Below are 20,020 nucleotides of genomic sequence, written 5' to 3' on the forward strand. Positions count from 1 at the left end.
GTAACCGTTCAAACGTACATTTTGGTGCTTTAAGTAATATTATTATAGTGAAAAATTGTTCTACCGTTCGAACGTATAATTTTCACCGTTCGAATGATTAATCAGCACTGTTCGAACGTGCAATTTGGCGCATTAAGTAACATTATTATAGCGAAAAATTAATCTACCGTTCGAATGTACAATATTCACTGTTCGAATGATGAATCAATACTGTTCGAACGTTATTTGCATGGTTCGAACGGTGATCATATGTTTTTTTTAGAAGATTATATTTATATTAACTAGTAATTATAAAAAATTTATCAATTAAATAATAGGAATAATATCAATCAATAATTAGTTTAGAAAATATAAACTAATACTAATTCATAATTAAATACTGAATTTACAAAATACTAAATATTGTCCATTCTAAAAACAAAATAAATAAATAAATAAAAGATAGAAAGTACTAAGACCCAAACTCTTTGCACACTTCCTCGACTGCAGGTAAGCATTCCTCTATCTGTGTCAGTCGAGTACTGATGGTGACCTGAGTCACAGACATGGCATCAAGCTTCGTACGTAACTCAGAGATGGTACCAGTAATCTCTATACGAAACTTAGACACAGCAAAATGGACCTCCTTACGCACTGCATCGATCAACGCTGATGTCTGTCCGCTGATTGCTGTACGCACGACCTCGGTCATGTCCTCACGAGTAGCACTGTGTACTGATGCCGCGGTCTATCTGGATGTCCCAGCGGCCGATACTCCATGATCTCCTGGCTATGCATCTTTCTAAGGATCAACCGGGTCTGGAACATGTCTACGAAGATGTAGACTCGAGTGTCCCGTGCTGCGTGAGAGAGTGGTGCTGTTGATCGGTCCCATCGACTCCCGTTTACGCTCAGCAACATCAGGCACGACTCCAGTAAATAGCAAAAATCGGGTGATCAGGATCCTGAATGACAGTATATCCATCGAAATGTACCAGGACTCTGATCGAAACCTATCGAATATATACCCCACCAAGTCGATAGGAATACCACGAGGACCCGTATAATAAATTTCGTCCGGTCAATGCCAACCCCTGTTTTGTGCTGCCGATGGTCAATATTGTTAGCGATGATCAAATTCAGAATCTTGAAGAAAGAATATAGATCTGCCTACTTGATGCTCTTCGTCCCGTCATACAGGGGAGCATCTGGACCAACAACCAAATCCCTCACCTCATGATCAGCAAGGGTATCGACCTCATCTGTATAAACCGGTGCCTCCTCCTCAGTTGTCTCCACCTTAGCTAAATGATCAGACTCTCTAGGCACCACGTTCGGATATGCTTCTAACAACCTAGGAATACCGAGATGCTCAGCGAGTCCGTCCCGTGAAAATATAACTGAAACTCCTTAGACAGAGATCTTGTATGCCTCTCCGTCATCTGGGTTGGCACCACTGAACTCTTTATAGAACTCAGAAACAATGTCAATATAAGAGACGGTATCCCATGATTCCTCCCGCTCATCTAAGATAGGTCCCCGACCACGATCCCTGAAGATTGATGGCAGGGAATGACCCTTCCGGATAAGACTCTGGAAGTCAGAAAGTTTCACTTGTTGCTCTAGTGAAACAATCATCTCCTTGCCTGGATTGATACTAGTCTCAATTGGATTGCGTCGCTTACGTCCCGTCCTAGAAGAAGACATTTTAATCAATCTAAAATTTACAATTAAAGAGTCTATCAATACAACATTAACGATAAAAATATAATAAATAACTAATTACTAAATTATAGGGGTGATACCCGCCCCCTACGGGGCGGGGCCACCCCTCCCCCGCCCCCCGCCCCCGCATATGCGGGGGTGGGGAATTTCTCCCCGGACCCCGCCCCGCATGGCGGGGGCGGGGTCCCCCGTCCGTTGGGCCGGGGTGCGGGGTGGACCCCCACCCGTCCGCACCCCCCGCCCCCATACTGGGCCTTCGGCCCAGTACATTTTTCTGGGCCCTAATTGGCCCAGAATCGGTTTTTAGGCCACTTTGGGCCCAGAATTCGTTTTTGGGCCATTTGAGCCCATTATTTAGATTAAAAAGTATATATATTTAAAAACAGGAAAAAAAATATATATATATATATAAGGGATATATAGAATCATACATTGAACTATTACGTTATTAACTAATTAAGTAGTAATCATCACTAAGGCAGTAAGGCACTATGCTAAAATATTTTGTTCACAATTATACAAATTAAGAGAAGTAATAAACTATTACACTATTACAAACTCCTCTAAAAGAAATAAATATTACAAATTATACAATTAACTATTGTAGCAACATTACAATCAATGTTAAATGAATAAAATCATAATTTTTCAATTTGATCAATTTGATTTTGGGGTGGAGCCGTAGCGGTGAGTTCACTGAGTGGTGAGTTATGTCGATTGCTGTGAGACTGAAAATCAAGATCATAAAAGTCAATAAGTTATAAAACCTGAAATATTAATAAGTTAAAAATAAAACAAATTAGAATTAAAAAGTTATAAAGATGAAACAAAATTTTAAATGCAAAAAACAATTATGGAAGAAATTGTGCAAACCATGACAATGGTGGGTCCAATACAAAGTCATACTGCATCGGAGGTAGCCGTAGACGTCGTCTCATGTATCACTATAAATATTAAATTTGAAATCAAATTAATGAATACCAATTAAATGAAAATAAATAAATTAAAATAAGAAATTATAAAATGAAATTAAAATAAATACCAGATCCAAACTGATCATCACTATCCTCCTCGACGTCGGCCTTCTCATACTCAAGAACATCCGGAACATGAATTGGAGTTCCCTTGATCCAATTCTGCGTGCAAATCAAAGCCTCCACAGTGGCAGGAGCTAATGAACTCCGAAATGAATCTAATACACGTCCTCCCGTGCTAAAGGCTGACTCTGAGGCTACTGTGCTAACAGGGATGGCCAAAAGTGTGCGGGCTATCTCTCCAAGGATGGGATACTTCACGGCATTCACCTTCCACCAACTTAATATATCAAAATCTCGGGAAAATGGTAGAATCTCTGCTGCTAAGTATCTGTCTATCTCTGACTGAGCCTCTATAGAACTCCGAAGGAAGGGGGTCTGCTCATACCTCTCACCCCACTCCAATCTACGTCTTTTCCCAACCTCGACTTCAGGAAACTGTGAGCTTGAGGCTGAAGGGGTAGGTGTAGGTGCCGCAATATTACCACCCCGCAGGGTGGAAAACTCATCAAATAATCTAGTAAGGGTTTCCCGAACCCTTGCTGCAATAAGCTCTGCCCATACTTGCCCGTACGCAAGGCCCAATCCAAATATCATGCCATCCAACTTATACCTCGGGTCAAAGACGACAGCTACATATAACAAAATATTAGCCTTCGTTAAATCTCCCCAATACTTGTCGTACTTTGTCCTCATAATCAATGACATCTCCCGCATTCTAATGTGACCACCCGCGACCATGTCATCTAATTCTTCTTTTACCCTACATATTTGCTGACATACAATATTGGATGTAGGGTACAAAGTTCCAGATAGCCTCATGGTGACATCGTAAAAAAGCCTCAAAAACTCTACAAAATTAGTTACAATTTCCCAATCATCCTCTACGGGTTTCCCCAATCCCCCGTGATCATCAAAATATTTAACATATTGGATGTCTTCGTCACCCAATAATGTAAATGCCAGCTTATATTCTTGGGCCGCCTCCAACATCAGAAATGTTGAGTTCCATCGTGTAGGCATATCAGTACAAAGGCCCCTCTTAGATGTTAGGCCCGCAGATCTCGCAGCAACCTTGAATTTGTCCAACCTCGAAGGAGAAGATCTCACCCATCTCACAGCAGTCCTAACCCGAGCAATCGAGTCATGAAGATCTCTCAAACCATCAGTGACAATCAGATTCAGAATATGTGCCGCACATCTCACATGCAGACACTCACCACCCATGAGTGTCTTATTTGCCTCTCTAAGATAGGTCTTTAGATGTCCCAATGCAACATCGTTAGACGAGGCATTATCGACTGTGACTGTAACCACTCGGGTCAACCCCCACTCCTTTATTGCGGCCTCCAAGGCCTTTCCAATTGTCTCACCCTTATGATCGGTGATTTTACAAAATTTTATAATTTTCTTTTGCAATGTCCAATGACAATCAATAAAATGCACAGTCAAAGACATATAATTAAAATTTTGGATCGATGTCCAAGTGTCAGTGGTGAGACAAACAAATTGATCCGCCAATTGACCCCTCAACTTCTCCTTTTCAATGTAATAATGTTTTTTTACATCCTTTGCCACCGTGTGGCGAGAAGGAATGTTAAACCTTGGTTCCAAGTAGCGAGAATACGCTTGGAACCCTTTCCCATCAACAATTTGAAAAGGTAGCTCGTCCATTATGACCATACGAGCTAGGTGTCTTCTACACTCATCGGGATCATACTTAGTATACCCCTTCAAAGTTGCACCCCCACTAGTCTCATCCGCCATTTTTTTAAGTCCAATTTCTAGCCTAGATTGGCTTTTGTCTTGTAATGATCTTAATATTGGACTTTTTTTGCATTGCTCTTCTAAGTGCACCTTTAATTGTGAGGTGCCATGTTTCCTATAGTGACATTCATAAATTTTTCCACAATAGTTACACTTGGCTTGGGGGTTACTTGAGTCACCACCCTCTAGTTTGGTGAAATGACTCCAAACTATTGAAGCAGGTTTCTTGTTGGGCTTGGGGGCGGGGCAAGGTGCCGTAGGGCTAGGGGTAGGGGTTTGACTAGGAGGGGTAGGTGTAGGTGTAGGGGTAGGGGTAGGGGTGCCCTCGGCCTGGAAAGGAGAGCTCGCACTAGAATCTGCTGGCATATCCATAACTCAAGCAAACAACAAATCTGAAATTATAGAAAACATAGCAAATATATAATGAACATAAAAAAAATTAGAATAAAAAATTATAATTATATATATAATTCATCAAACAATTGTAAAAAATTTAAAGTCATAAATTTTAGGCATTAAAAAGACACATTAATTATTCAAGTTATAAAAAGACTTATAGTGGTTTTAGTTATTTATATATATATATATATATTTATAACTTGAAAGACTATAAGGCATAAGCATAGCAACTATATAAATTATAATGAACATAAAAAAAAAAAAAAGTAGAATAAAAAAAAGTACCACTTGACATTCATAATTTCATATATATATATATATATATATATATATTTCATCTTAATTCATTATATTGAATTTCGAAATACCCTAGTGCATTCTTTTTTTTTTTTTTTGTTCAATTTGGTAGGGAACATCAAATTCTGTTTTTAAACCCCTAAATTAATTTTTTAAACCCCTAATGCATAGCAATTTTAAAGATTAAACCCCTAAATTAATTTAGGGGTTTGAAAGATTAAAACCCCTAAATTAATTTAGGGTTTCGGATTGGGCTATTTAGGGAATTTCGAAACCCTAAATTAATTTAGGGGTTTCAAAGATTAAAACCCCTAAATTAATTTAGGGTATTTCGAAACCCTAAATTAATTTAGGGGTTTCAAAGATTAAAACCCCTAAATTAATTTAGGGTTTCGGATTGGGCTATTTAGGGAATTTCGAAACCCTAAATTAATTTAGGGGTTTGAAAGATTAAAACCCCTAAATTAATTTAGGGTTTCGGATTGGGCTATTTAGGGAATTTCGAAACCCTAAATTAATTTAGGGGTTTCAAAGATTAAAACCCCTAAATTAATTTAGGGTATTTCGAAACCCTAAATTAATTTAGGGGTTTCAAAGATTAAAACCCCTAAATTAATTTAGGGTTTCGGATTGGGCTATTTAGGGAATTTCGAAACCCTAAATTAATTTAGGGGTTTCAAAGATTAAAACCCCTAAATTAATTTAGGGTATTTCGAAACCCTAAATTAATTTAGGGGTTTCAAAGATTAAAACCCCTAAATTAATTTAGGGTTTCGGATTGGGCTATTTAGGGAATTTCGAAACCCTAAATTAATTTAGGGGTTTCAAAGATTAAAACCCCTAAATTAATTTAGGGTATTTCGAAACCCTAAATTAATTTAGGGGTTTCAAAGATTAAAACCCCTAAATTAATTTAGGGTTTCGGATTGGAGCCCTAGACACAATAATATTGAAATTCAGTGATTTACAGTTTTACACACATTATATAATGCAAAAAAAAAAAAAAAAATCACAGCACACAATTCACGGGTCACATTCAAAATTTCAAAGATCAAACCACATGCACAATCTAAACTCCACAGCACACAATTCACAAAATCCCATCCTCCATCTCCAATAAACCCCATCCTTCCTCCAATCTCCATTAAATATGTAAATAAAAAAAAAAATTGATTTAAAAATTTGGGTTTCTTACGGCTTACCTTCGGAGATGAAGAGAGAGGAACCGGAGAGAGAGAGAGGTGATGGACCGGGCGGCGGATCACGGCTGCGAGAAGTAACTCAGAGAGAGAGAGAGGCGAGAGCGAGCTGCGCCGCTGCGAGCGAGAGTGAGAGCCGAGAGGTGAGAACTGAGATGCGAAGTAGACGTCGTCTGCGTAAGGGACCAAGGGTTTCGGTTTTAATTTTAAACCCAGGCATGAAACGACGTCGTTTCATGCCTGGGTTTTTTTTTTTTTTTTTTTTTAAATATATGTAAATAACGTATAATATATAATATAATTATATATAATTATAATTATATATATAATAATATCAGCGGGGCGGGGCGGGTTATATCCGGGGCGGGGGTCACCCCAGCCCGCCCCCGCCCCCGGATGTTGCCCCAGATGCGGGCGGGTGGCCCCGCCGCCCGCATCTGACGGGCGGGGTGATCCGCCCCGCCTAACGGAGGCGGGGCGAAAGCGGGTCGGGGCAGCGGGGGCGGGGCCCCGCTGCCCACCCCTACTAAATTATATACGAATAGTAATTTAATAAAGTGAGACATTGTGAACAATAGAATTTTATAAAAATAATATCACATTATTTAATATTAATTAGATTAATATTAATAGAAATTAAATATTTGACAAAATGTGATAAATTTCTATATTAATTTAATTTTAATATAATATCTATTCTCGTTAAGATTTAATAGAACTACAATATGGAATAAAAACATCGATTCACTAATATTACTAAAATTAATCATACCGTTCAAACGCTTAAAATAGTGTTCGAACGGTATGCAAACATGTTTGCCTTGTATACTGTTCGAACGTATAAAACAACGTTCGAACGGTATACTACATGTTTGGTTAGTACCGTTCGAATGCCCTAACCAGCGTTCGAACGGTATGCGAATATAACTCAGCGACTACGCTGAGTCGACTCAGCCATTGAAATCCATGGAATCCTTCGATTCCACCGATTTTTCAACAAATTAATACAAAAAGACTTAAATAAACCTTCTTACAATGGATTTAATCAAATCTACGGTGAGTATTGATGGATAAATTGTTTTATCCTAATTTAAACAAATAATCTATCAAAAACCTAAATTTAAACGGTAAAATAGTTAGAAAAATAGCATACCGATGCTTAGAAGAAGAGGCTTTGACTGGGTACTGTTCGCGGTGGTGACGGCTGCTTTAAACGGTAGAGATGGATGGTTCACTTGGAGAAAATGAAGTTTTGTTAATAGTTTGAACTTCCGTGAAAATGACCGTCCGCAAGAACTTATTTACGCAATACCGTTCGAACAGTTAAAATACGTTCGAATGGTTTACTTCAATACATTTAAATATTATACTAATATTTTAATATATTATATTTTAGTTATAGTCTAATTAGATGACACTATATATGCTAGTACTATAGATGACATTATATATGATACTATATATATGTTATATATATAGTCTAATATATTAACATAATATATTTTAGTTATAATCTAATTAGATGCACTATATATGCTAGTACTATAAATGACATTATATATGATATTATATATATGTTATATATAGTCTAATATATTAATATAATATATTTTAGTTATAATCTAATTAGATGACACTATCGATTATATATTATAATATGATATTACTATGTTACTAAACTATAGTATCATCTAATGTGTGTGTATATATATATATATATTAATGTTGTTCTTTTATTTGAAGGTATAGTGTAAAAAACAATATTAGTAAACATTTACCAAACCGTTCGAACTGTTAATAATAAACGTTCGAACGGTTAATGTTCGAGCGGGAATACATCCATTACCGTTCGAACATACTATTTATATGTTCGAACGTGAAAATTTAGGAAGGAATTTTTTCCCGCTACATAAATAATCGTTCGAACAAGAAATCTTCTGCAAATACACGACAGAACCTCACAATCTCGCTCTCCTCCCGCGTGCCACGCTCAGTCTCTTATGAAATAGAGACCCTTCACGACACCAGGTATAATTCATCCTCAATCTAGCCCCCAAACTCAAAAGAGTTTTCATCTCACTCAATTATTCTCGAATTACTACTTGTTAGGGAGCTATTTCGCACGGCATATATATCTAATTTCCTTGCCTTTTCATCTCCAAAAATTCAGGTATGTCTTTTATATTCTCATTTTGGTTTGAAAATAATATTTTGTAATGTTGAAAATTTGTATGCTCTTGATTTTGTTGTTTATGTTGCTGTGAGTTCGTGATTAATGAGATTTTTCGTTGTTGAAGATGACTGAAATCTGGAATGAATCCGTTCGAACAGGTTAGTCTTACCGTTCGAACGTGTATGTTATGTTCGAACATAGTTTAGCACTATTCGAACGTAAATTATACATCAATGTATTTACAATTAGAATACAAATATGTAAGGATAGTTGTAAATTATATACACTACTAAATCTTTAAATTAAAATACAAATAGTTAGGATTTAATAACATTTAAATAGTTAATTCTAAATTAATAAAATTAAGTTTGTAAATTAAAATACTACTAAATCTTTAAATTAAAATACAAATAATTAGGATTTAATAACACTTAAATAGTTAATTCTAAATTAATAAAATTAAGTATTTAAATTAAAATACTACTAAATCTTTAAATTAAAATACAAATAGTTAAGATTTAATAATACTTAAATACTTAATGCTAAATTAATAAAATGAAGTTTGTAAATTAAAATACTACTAAATTTTTAAATTAAAATACAAATAGTAAGGATTTAATAACACTTAAATAGTTAATTCTAAATTAATAAAATTAAGTATTTAAATTAAAATACTAATAAATCTTTAAATTAAAATACAAATAGTTAAGATTTAATAATACTTAAATGCATAATTCTAAATTAATAAAATGAAGTTTGTAAATTAAAATACTACTAAATCTTTAAATTAAAATACAAATAGTTAGGATTTAATAACACTTAAATAGTTAACTCTAAATTAATAAAATTAATATTTAAATTAAAATACTATTAAATCTTTAAATAATACCTACTAATTATGTTTTTGTTGTATTGTTGTATAAATAATATGGTATTATTGTTTGACATATGTTAGCATATCTTGCATTGTCTGTTCATCAAAATAAACCTTAGACCCATTCAAGAGTTATCAATCTGGATGAATGCTTGATTGATAACTCTTAAATTGTCCAGAGTGGACAGTTTGTGATTGTAAGATCATTCTCGCAAACTATCGATCTATATCCGTTGTCGTCCAATATTATGATTTTGGTAGATTCATCAATTGTTCTCTGGATATGCAGTTTCGGTGATGGTGCAACGACGTGTTAATCGTCAATGCACACAACCAAACGAGCATATTTGGAGAACTATGGAGAGATGCTGCCGAAATTTTGTTATACGTGACAGATAATAGATCATATGTTGGCGACTATGATCTTACAATCCCAAATGGGATAGAACCAACTATAAGATGAAATGTGGCATACTCCTTGATTGATATATGATACATGCTTGTTTGCTTATGCACACGTGATTGTTTGTAATGAATATAGTTGGCATGGATAAGAGTTAGATGAGTGTTAGCGATCGATTGGATCAGAATTACAATGTATATGTTGAAGGTGTTAAGAAATTCTTGGAGTTCGCATTAGGTACATGCGATAGTGATAGGCGTATTAGATGCCCATGCAAAGAATGCAGGAATTTGCGTTCTCATAAGATACACTTGGTGAGAGAGCATCTGTTTATCAAATGTATTGATAAGGGTTATACTGATTGGGTCTTACACGGCGAACTATATCCAACTTCATTTGAGGCTTTACATGAAGAAGAAGAGATCGATGAAGATGTACAACTAGAGGTTGTTGGAGATGAATACGATGAGAATATGAAGCAAATGTTAGGTGACATCGGTGCGGGAATGTTTATGGATGAAGGTGACACGGACAAATCAAGCTCAAATGATAAGGGCCATAATACTTTTGCACGATTGTGGAATGATTCACAGTGTGAGCTATATCTAGGATGTAGAAGACAGTAAGTTGTCATTTATCTTAAGATTGCTTCACATAAAATTAATGTGTCAATTATCTATTAAGGCAGCCAATATGTTACTTGAGCTGTTTAAAGAGGCACTACCGACAGATAATACTTTACCTCGTAACTTCTATGAAGCAAAAAATTTGAAACGAGGACTCGGATTTGATTACAACGTAATACATGCATGTAAGAATGACTGTATATTATTTTGGCGAGAGAATGACCATTTGAACGAGTGTCCCATATGCAACGAATCAAGATGGACATCGGACAAGAAAAATGTTCTGCAAAAGGTCGTGCGCCACTTTCCATTGATACATAGATTACAACGATTATTTATGTTACGCGCAACGGTTGTAGACATGATATGGCACTCATCAAACAAAGTAAGGAACGGTGATATTTTGTCACATCCTGTTGACTCCCAAGTGTGGAAGGAATTTTATCAGGAACACCTATGGTTTGCTGAAGAACCGCGTAATGTAAGACTTGGGTTGGCAACAGATGGATTTAATCTGTTTGGGAACATGAGTACCAGTCATAATACTTGGCCAATTGTACTTATGCCGTATAATCTACCATCGTAAAAGTGTATGAAAAATCCATATTTCATAATGAGTTTGCTCATTCCAGGTTTGAGGTCACCGGGAAATCATATAGACATGCACTTACAGCCATTGATTGCAGAATTGAAAGATTTGTGGGAGAATGGGGTTGTCATATTTGATTCATCAACAGACAAGTCGTTCAAGATGCATGATGCGGTGTTGTGGACAATAAATGATTTTCCCGCTTAGAAAAACTTGTCAAGTTGGAGTACTAAGGGAAAAATGGCATGTCCAACTTGTAACAAACATACCAAATCTGAATGGCTTATGTACGAGAGGAAATTATGTTTCATGGGTCATCGTCGATTTTTACCTGGTGACCATAGATGGCATGAAAATTTTAGAATGTTTAATGGAACTGTTGAATGGGGCCAACCTCTACCATATTTGTCTGGCGAATATGTACTTGCATAATTTATAGATGTTGGTTGTAATGAATTTGGTAAAAAAAAAAATAAAAGAGAAAACGAACTATAAATGAGTTGAATTGGACAAAGAATAGTATATTTTTTGAACTCCCGTACTGATCGAAGTTAAAATTGCGGCATAGTCTTGATATTATGCATATTGAAAAAAATATATGTGAATCCGTATTGGGAACATTGATGTCAATTGAAAGAAAAGTAAAGGATACAATAAACTCAATGAAGGATTTGAAGCGGATGGGAATAAAATGGGAAATGCAATTGCAAGAAAATGGTTCGTTTGTCTACATGCCGATTGTGTGGTATACATTGTCAAATAACGAAAATGTTACAATTTGTGAGAGGCTAATGAAGATTAAGTTACTGGACAGTTATGCCTCAAATCTAACAAGATGTGTGAGAACAAATGATTGGAAAATAACTGAATTAAAATGTCATGATTGTCATGTTTTCTTACAGCGTATCTTGCCTATTGGTATCCATGGGTACTTGATGAGAGATGTGCGCGTGGCTTTGACTGAATTAGGTGCATTTTTTAAAGATTTATGTACTAAGATGTTGAATGTAGAAGCTTTGGATCAAATGGAACGAGAAATTGCCATAATATTATGTAAGCTAGAAAGTATTTACCCACCGTCATTCTTCGACGTTATGGTTCACCTAGCCCATTTGCCACGTGAGACTCGACTTGCAGGACCAGTTCAATATAGATGGATGTATCCCATTGAACGATTTTTTGGAAAGTTGAAATGTACAGTTGGTGAGTGGCATACTTTCTGTTCCAAATATTTCCACTGAGTTGACACTCGGTTTGATTGGTCGGAAAGAAACTTTGACTTTGACAGAGCAAGACAAATGACTTGTGTGGTTATGACTTGTGTGGAAGAGAGTTTGAGAAAGCTCAATAGTACGTGCTGAACAATTCCCCTGAGATAGAGAACTACTTGAAGTAAGTTATAACTTTTTCTTAATTTAATTTTGCTCATTTACTTTAAAAAAATTCTAAGAATATAAAAGATTTGTGGTAATCATCAATTTCAGTGATTATATTAACGTGCTAAAAAAACTGGGAGTAAATGATATAAACCAGAAACATGAAGAAGAGTTCTCGAGATGGTTTGAAGAACGTGTAATGATATTACATATACTTTACTCAATAACCAATGAAAAAAATATTGATTTAAATTTTGATATAATATATGATTTACTCAATATGTAGGTTGTACAAATATATGTGAATAATCCAAATGATATATCGGATGAACTGTATGCATTGGCGCGTGGCCTATCGAGACACGCTGCTCGATATTCTGCATGTATTTCTAGGGGAAGTAGGTATCACACAATGGATCGAGATTGTTATAGGAAAACCCAAAATAGTGGTGTCCTAGTTGAAGGAAGTCATGATGGAGAAAATACTGATTTCTATGGGATTATTGTCGATATAATTGGAATGAAATATTTGGGAGAGCTTGCGGTGTATTTGTTTAAGTATGATTGGTGGGATTTAAGCAATCATCGAACTGGAGTCTGTGATGATGAATTTTTTTGAGTGTAAATACATTAAAAAAATAGTATGAAGATGATCATTTTATTTTGACTTCTCAAGCATTTCAAGTATTCTACTTAGATGACCCAAAGTTAGGAAATCAATGGCGAGTAGTACAAAAATATTCTCTAAGAAATATATATGATGTTATCCCTCAAGCGGAAGGACAAAATGAAGAAAAAGATAACCCATCTACTCAAGAAGCATATCAAGAGAGTCAACCCGCCTTAAATTTGTTTGTGGATTTGAGCCAGTATGAGATGATTCCATTAAATAGAGAAGATATTGAGGCTGAAATTGTTGATGCGATAGTTGAGGAAAATGTTGAATCATTTGAAGTATCTACAGATGAAGAGAGCGAATTGTCAAATGAAACTGAGACAGATTATGGTTGACCAATTATATGTTAATATTACACTTGATGACAAATATTTTACTTACTAAATGTATCAGTAGTTTGAAATTATGCCGTCAAAGAGGAAGGAAGTTCATAACCCATCTCCACTTGTTCCTAGCTCTCCTTCAGACTCACCATTAGAGATTGAATCTACAGAGCAAGGTAAAAATCTAATACTCATAAAAGTTATTAATTAAGGTCTTATAATAGACATATAAATGAAATTGATTACAATGTTATATTTTATAGAGTCTACAGTACAATCTCGTCAAGGTCGAGGCACAATTAGAGGAGTGACGTTGGAAAAATATCGTAAGGTGGGTAAAATCAAGGTTAACATTCTTGACGAACATACCGAGGGCAAAGGACAACCAGCAGCTTGGCCTACATCGCATGTGGCTGCTCTTATACAAACATACGCACTTTTGGCAACGACTTCATGGAAGAAAGTCCCCCAAGATGTTAAAGAGTTTATCAAGAAACGTTGTTTGGTAATGTTTAAAACATTGATTTAGTATAATAAATTTTTATATTTTTCTTAAATTTAGAATATTATAAATGATAATGTGTTTGTGACTATTTTTTTCAATGATGATTTCGAATTCAATTTTGGTCAGAGAAATGAGCGTAAGACTGTGGAAGAGTTTATGGGTAATGCATTTTACAAATATAAAGCGAGGTGTCATGAGCATTATAATAAGTTTGAGAAGAAAGAAGATGCATGCCAACATCCTTTTCAGGATGTCCGAACTTCTGAGTGGGAAAAACTTTGTGACATGTTTGAGGATCCATCATATCAGATATAATTAAATTTAATTACTTGTCCTATTTGTCATTTCGCTTCATAATATTTTTATTTTTTTGCAGGAGCGAAGTTCTATAAACAAAACAAATAGATCAAAACTGAAGATTAATCATCATGCAACTCAAGATCTTTCAATCGCCTCTCTAAGAAATTGGTATTGCTATTTTTTTTTATTGGATATAGTAAATTATTTGGATGAATCATAATGACTTTATATCTTAACACATTTATTGTAACAAGATTCAGATACCAATTATAATCTGACAAAATTATATGCTGCATCGCACACTGATCGTAATGGAGAGTGAACTCATCCTGATGCCTGTGAAAATTATGTAAGTATTATAACTTGTTTTAATTAAATATATTAGAATATTTATGGCGATATTAATTCTTTATCTTATATATGTCTAGGATAAAATGGTTGTCCTACGTGCTGAATCTGCGTCAGAACAAAATTCTTCAACAAGTGGTATTGATATTTTTACACAAGTCCTGGGTTAACATTCAGGATATTTGAGGGGTTTGGGTCGCTGTGTAAAGCCTTCTCCCTTTTCCTCTTCTTCTGGGATTGCATCTATGACTTCTATAGCGCTAAAGAATGCGAATTCCAAAATCGAAGAATTGACTGCAAGGCAGCATGAGTTAGAAGCTCAATTGACAAAACAAGCAGATATGGAGATGCGCCTCAAACAACATGAAGAACAACAAGAAGAGTTCAGAAGACAGATGCAACTCCAAATGCAGTAGCTTATGCAACAGTACAGGCCTCCAAGCAACTGATGGTTTTTTGCATACAGATTTTGGGATTATCTATTTATATACGAACAATGTCAATCTTGCCGTTATTTATTTAGTTAGCACTTATTATAAAAATTTTGTGAGTGTTAAACAGTTTATAATGTATTTTTTTAAATATTATGAATGTCTATTTGGTTTTCTATTATTGACTTTAAATAAAATAGTTATCGTTCGAACGACCAAATAACGTTCGAACGCTCATAGCGTTCGAATGTTAACATAATGTTCAAACACAATTTATTTTTGTAGAGTTCGAACGATCACACAACGTTCGAACGTTATTTATTTTCGTAGCGTTCGAACTCCTATACCGTTCGATCTGACCCTTTAACGTTCGAATACAAAGCTAAATTCATACCGTTCGAACGAATTTATTTTTTTCGAACGTATTTTGCAATCGTTCAAACACGTTACTACTGTTCGAACGTAAAATTGTTTTCATTCGAACGATATTCTGGGATGAATTTCAACCGTGACAAAAGAAATTTCCGTTCGAACGGTTTCCTTCAATTTCGTCCCAAAAGATATTTTTTGGGACGAAATGATGATTTTCGTCCTAATATACCTTTTGGCACAATGTTGTTGGAACGAGCTCAGGACAACTTTTTTTTGAAAATGGCTATCTTTTGAGACGAAAATTTTCGTCCCAAAAGAACCTTTCAGTTGTAGTGATTTATGCACTGCAAATACATACACAGACAACCAAACTATTTTGTCAACAAAACTGATGGAATTCTTTCGATTATAGGTCATGAAAGGAAAAAAGAAATCCAACATATACATGCATAAGTACTTCCTTGCTAGCACACACGTCCATATCATGTTGAGACATTAATATCCTATATATATATATATAGAAAGGATATTGCAGCGTGATTTATAACCCCAGATGGCAGACAAAGTAGGCTGCCATGCACACAATAAAGCCAGGATATATGGGGGGTTGGAGATCACTCATTTAATTGCATGAAAACGAAGTATATATGCCAACTCGTAAAAAGAAATTAGAAAATAATTTGTTGTTGTTCAATTAGCCACAAATAATTCGCTGTGGGGTTTCCATTGTCCAAGATCAGGTGGATATATAGATTTGTCACTGAGACTAGCGTACAGTCAACGACGGCTCCGAACCATATCTTAAAATCCATGCATGCATGCAGTTGTTACTTTCAATTTAAAAGAAATAGTTGGTATTTTATCACTTGACTTCCAATATTTTTCATACAAATAAATCTATAAAATATAAAATTATATTGCACACTAAACACGTACTATAAAATAGACCTAACTTAATATATCAAATTGTAAATTATTAAGTTACTTTTATAATTATAAAATATACTTAACGCATTACATAAAATCATGTCAATCTATAAGTTTACTTTTATAAAATTTATTGTAATCATATATAGCGGGCGGCCCTCTATTTAAAAGAAATGTTTGGTATTTTGTCATACTTCGATATTTCTCACTTAAATATTCATATTTTAACGTAAATATACCTGATGTGTAAATATTTCAGTCATTTAATATGAAATAAATTAAGGTTGTTGCATGGGACTAATTTATCACATGATGATCGTGAAATATTAGGCGCCTCTCCATTTTTGTATTTTTAATTTTTTGATCTCCCTTTTTCTGATTATATTATTGTTATTGTTATTTATCTTCAAGGTCATGAATTGAATATTTCCAGAACTATCCTATTTTAAGGATTTTTATTTATTTATTTTAATTAAGTGCTTGTTCTGATATTCAGGAAGTTGCTTGACGTGAGATAGATGTATGATCTGCAGCTAGCAACATGACAGACAAAAACATTTCTAAAAAAGGCGAATGAGGTGCTAAGAAAAGAAAACCCACTTTGTTCATTGTACATGCATGAGCACTCCTTATGGTTCATGTACCCCTCTTTGAAAATATATTATTAAAATCTATTTTTTTATTTTATATTTTAACTTTTACAATATATATATATATATATATATATATGAGTTTATCTATTTTTTTACACTATTTAAATGTTATATTACTTAATAGTTTGTTGGAAAAAAATATAAGAAGAGAAAAACTATTGTGGGAGATGAAGTACATGAAAAGAGAAAATAAGTAAAATATTTTTACATTTGTGTACAGTTCACGCTACATGTAATTGAATATTGTAGAAAAACAGAAAATAGATTTGAAAATACATGATCCGTTGTAGGTAGTTTTGAGCTAATTTTCTTCAAATTTTACATAAAAATAGGTTTTACAAAATCCATTAGGAGTGCTCCAATTAGAGGTGGGTAGCGGGGCCCCGCCCCGCTTCCGCCCCACCTCCGTTAGGCGGGGCGAATCACCCCGCCCGTCAGATGCGGGCGGCGGGGCCACCCGCCCGCATCTGGGGCAACATCCAGGGGCGGGGGCGGGCTGGGGTGACCCCCGCCCCGCCCGGATATTATTTACATATATATTAAAAAAAAAAAAAAAAAAAAAAACCAGGCATGAAACGACGTCGTTTCATGCTTGGGTTTAAAATTAAAACTGAAACCCTAGTTACCCAGCCCCCCTTCTCGCCTCTGCCCAGCCCCGATTTCTTCTTCAATTCTTCTCACTCTCGCTCTCGCCTCTCTCTTTCTCTGAGTTACTTCTCGTAGCCGTGAGCCGCCGCCCGGTCCATCTATCTGCATCGCCATCCCCGTCGCACGACTCAGACTCGCACCCGGTTCCTCTCTCTTCATCTCCGAAGGTAAGAAACCCAAATTCGACACTTCAATTTTTTTTGTGATTTACATATTTAATGGAGATTGGAGGAAGGATGGGGTTTATCGGAGATGGAGGATGAGATTTTGTGAATTGTGTGCTGTGGAGTTTAGATTGTGCATGTGGTTTGATCTTTGAAATTTTGAATGGCTCCCGTGACCCGTGAATTGTGTGCTGTGAATTATTTATTTATTTTTTATTTGCATTATATAATGTGTGTAAATCACTGAATTTCAATATTATTGTGTCTAATTAATTTGGATTGGAGCCCTAAATTAATTTAGGGCTCCAATCCGAAACCCTAAATTAATTTAGGGGTTTCAATCTTTGAAACCCCTAAATTAATTTAGGGTTTCGAAATACCCTAAATTAATTTAGGGGTTTCAAAGATTGAAAATCCTAAATTAATTTAGGGGTTTAATCTTTAAAATTGCTATGCACTAGGGGTTTAAAAAATTAATTTAGGGGTTTAGAAACAGAATTTGATGTTCCCTACCAAATTGAACAAAAAAAAAAAAAAAAAAGAATGCACTAGGGTATTTCGAAATTCAATATAATGAATTAAGATGAAATATATATATATATTTATATATATATATATATATGAAATTATGAATGTCAAGTGGTACTTTTTTTTATTCTACTTTTTTTTTTTTTTATGTTCATTATAATTTATATAGTTGCTATGCTTATGCCTTATAGTCTTTCAAGTTATAAATATATATATATATATTATGAATGTCAAATTCATTTGAACACAAAAGAGAATTTGCATAAACATGTTGTTTTAGTAAAAAGAAAGCATTTAGGGTGACAAGACAAAGCCCTCAACAAATTTGGAACATTCATACTAACACAATAATTATGGTGCATGCCCATTATCGATATGGACATCCATCCTTTTGTAAAGCGACCATAATCATTATTATCCATTCATATCAACATCTCATCCCTTATTTTGAGTTGATTTCTAGACGTTTTATTTTTATTGTATTGTATTTAATTTCTTTATTTAAGTTAATATGCTCGGATGTGATCATTTTTCTTAATATGTTGGTTCAAATTTGTCTGTTTTGAGTTCGGAGAAATAATTAAAATAGTACAATAAAAATAACTAAAACCACTATAAGTCTTTTTATAACTTGAATAATTAATGTGTCTTTTTAATGCCTAAAATTTATGACTTTAAATTTTTTACAATTGTTTGATGAATTATATGGTCTAATTTTTTATTCTAATTTTTTTTTATGTTCATTATATATTTGCTATGTTTTCTATAATTTCAGATTTGTTATTTGCTTGAGTTCATGGATATGCCAGCAGATTCTAGTGCGAGCTCTCCTTTCCAGGCCGAGGGCACCCCTACCCCTACCCCTACACCTACACCTACACTTACCCCTCCTACTCAAACCCCTACCCCTAGCCCTATGGCACCTTGCCCCGCCCCCAAGCCCAGCAAGAAACCTGCTTCAATAGTTTGGAGTCATTTCACCAAACTAGAGGGTGGTGACTCAAGTAACCCCCAAGCCAAGTGTAACTATTATGGAAAAATTTATGGATGTCACTATAGGAAACATGGCACCTCACAATTAAAGGTGCACTTAGAAGAGCAATGCAAAAAAAGTCCAATACTAAGATCATTACAAGACAAAAGCCAATCTAGGCTAGAAATTGGACTTAAAAAAATGACGGATGAGACTAGTGGGGGTGCAACTTTGAAGGGGTATACTAAGTATGATCCCGATGAGTGTAGAAGACACCTAGCTCGTATGGTCATAATGGACGAGCTACCTTTTCAAATTGTTGATGGGAAAGGGTTCCAAGCGTATTCTCGCTACTTGGAACCAAGGTTTAATATTCCTTCTCGCCACACGGTGGCAAAGGATGTAAAAAAACATTATTACATTGAAAATGAGAAGTTGAGGGGTCAATTGGCGGATCAATTTGTTTGTCTCACCACTGACACTTGGACATCGATCCAAAATTTTAATTATATGTCTTTGACTGTGCATTTTATTGATTGTCATTGGACATTGCAAAAGAAAATTATAAAATTTTGTAAAATCACCGATCATAAGGGTGAGACAATTGGAAAGGCCTTGGAGGCCACAATAAAGGAGTGGGGGTTGACCCGAGTGGTTACAGTCACAGTCGATAATGCCTCGTCTAACGATGTTGCATTGGGACATCTAAAGACCTATCTTAGAGAGGCAAA

The sequence above is a fragment of the Juglans microcarpa x Juglans regia genome, chromosome 3S (assembly GCF_004785595.1).
Source record: "Juglans microcarpa x Juglans regia isolate MS1-56 chromosome 3S, Jm3101_v1.0, whole genome shotgun sequence".
In the NCBI taxonomy this organism is placed as follows: Eukaryota; Viridiplantae; Streptophyta; class Magnoliopsida; order Fagales; family Juglandaceae; genus Juglans; species Juglans microcarpa x Juglans regia.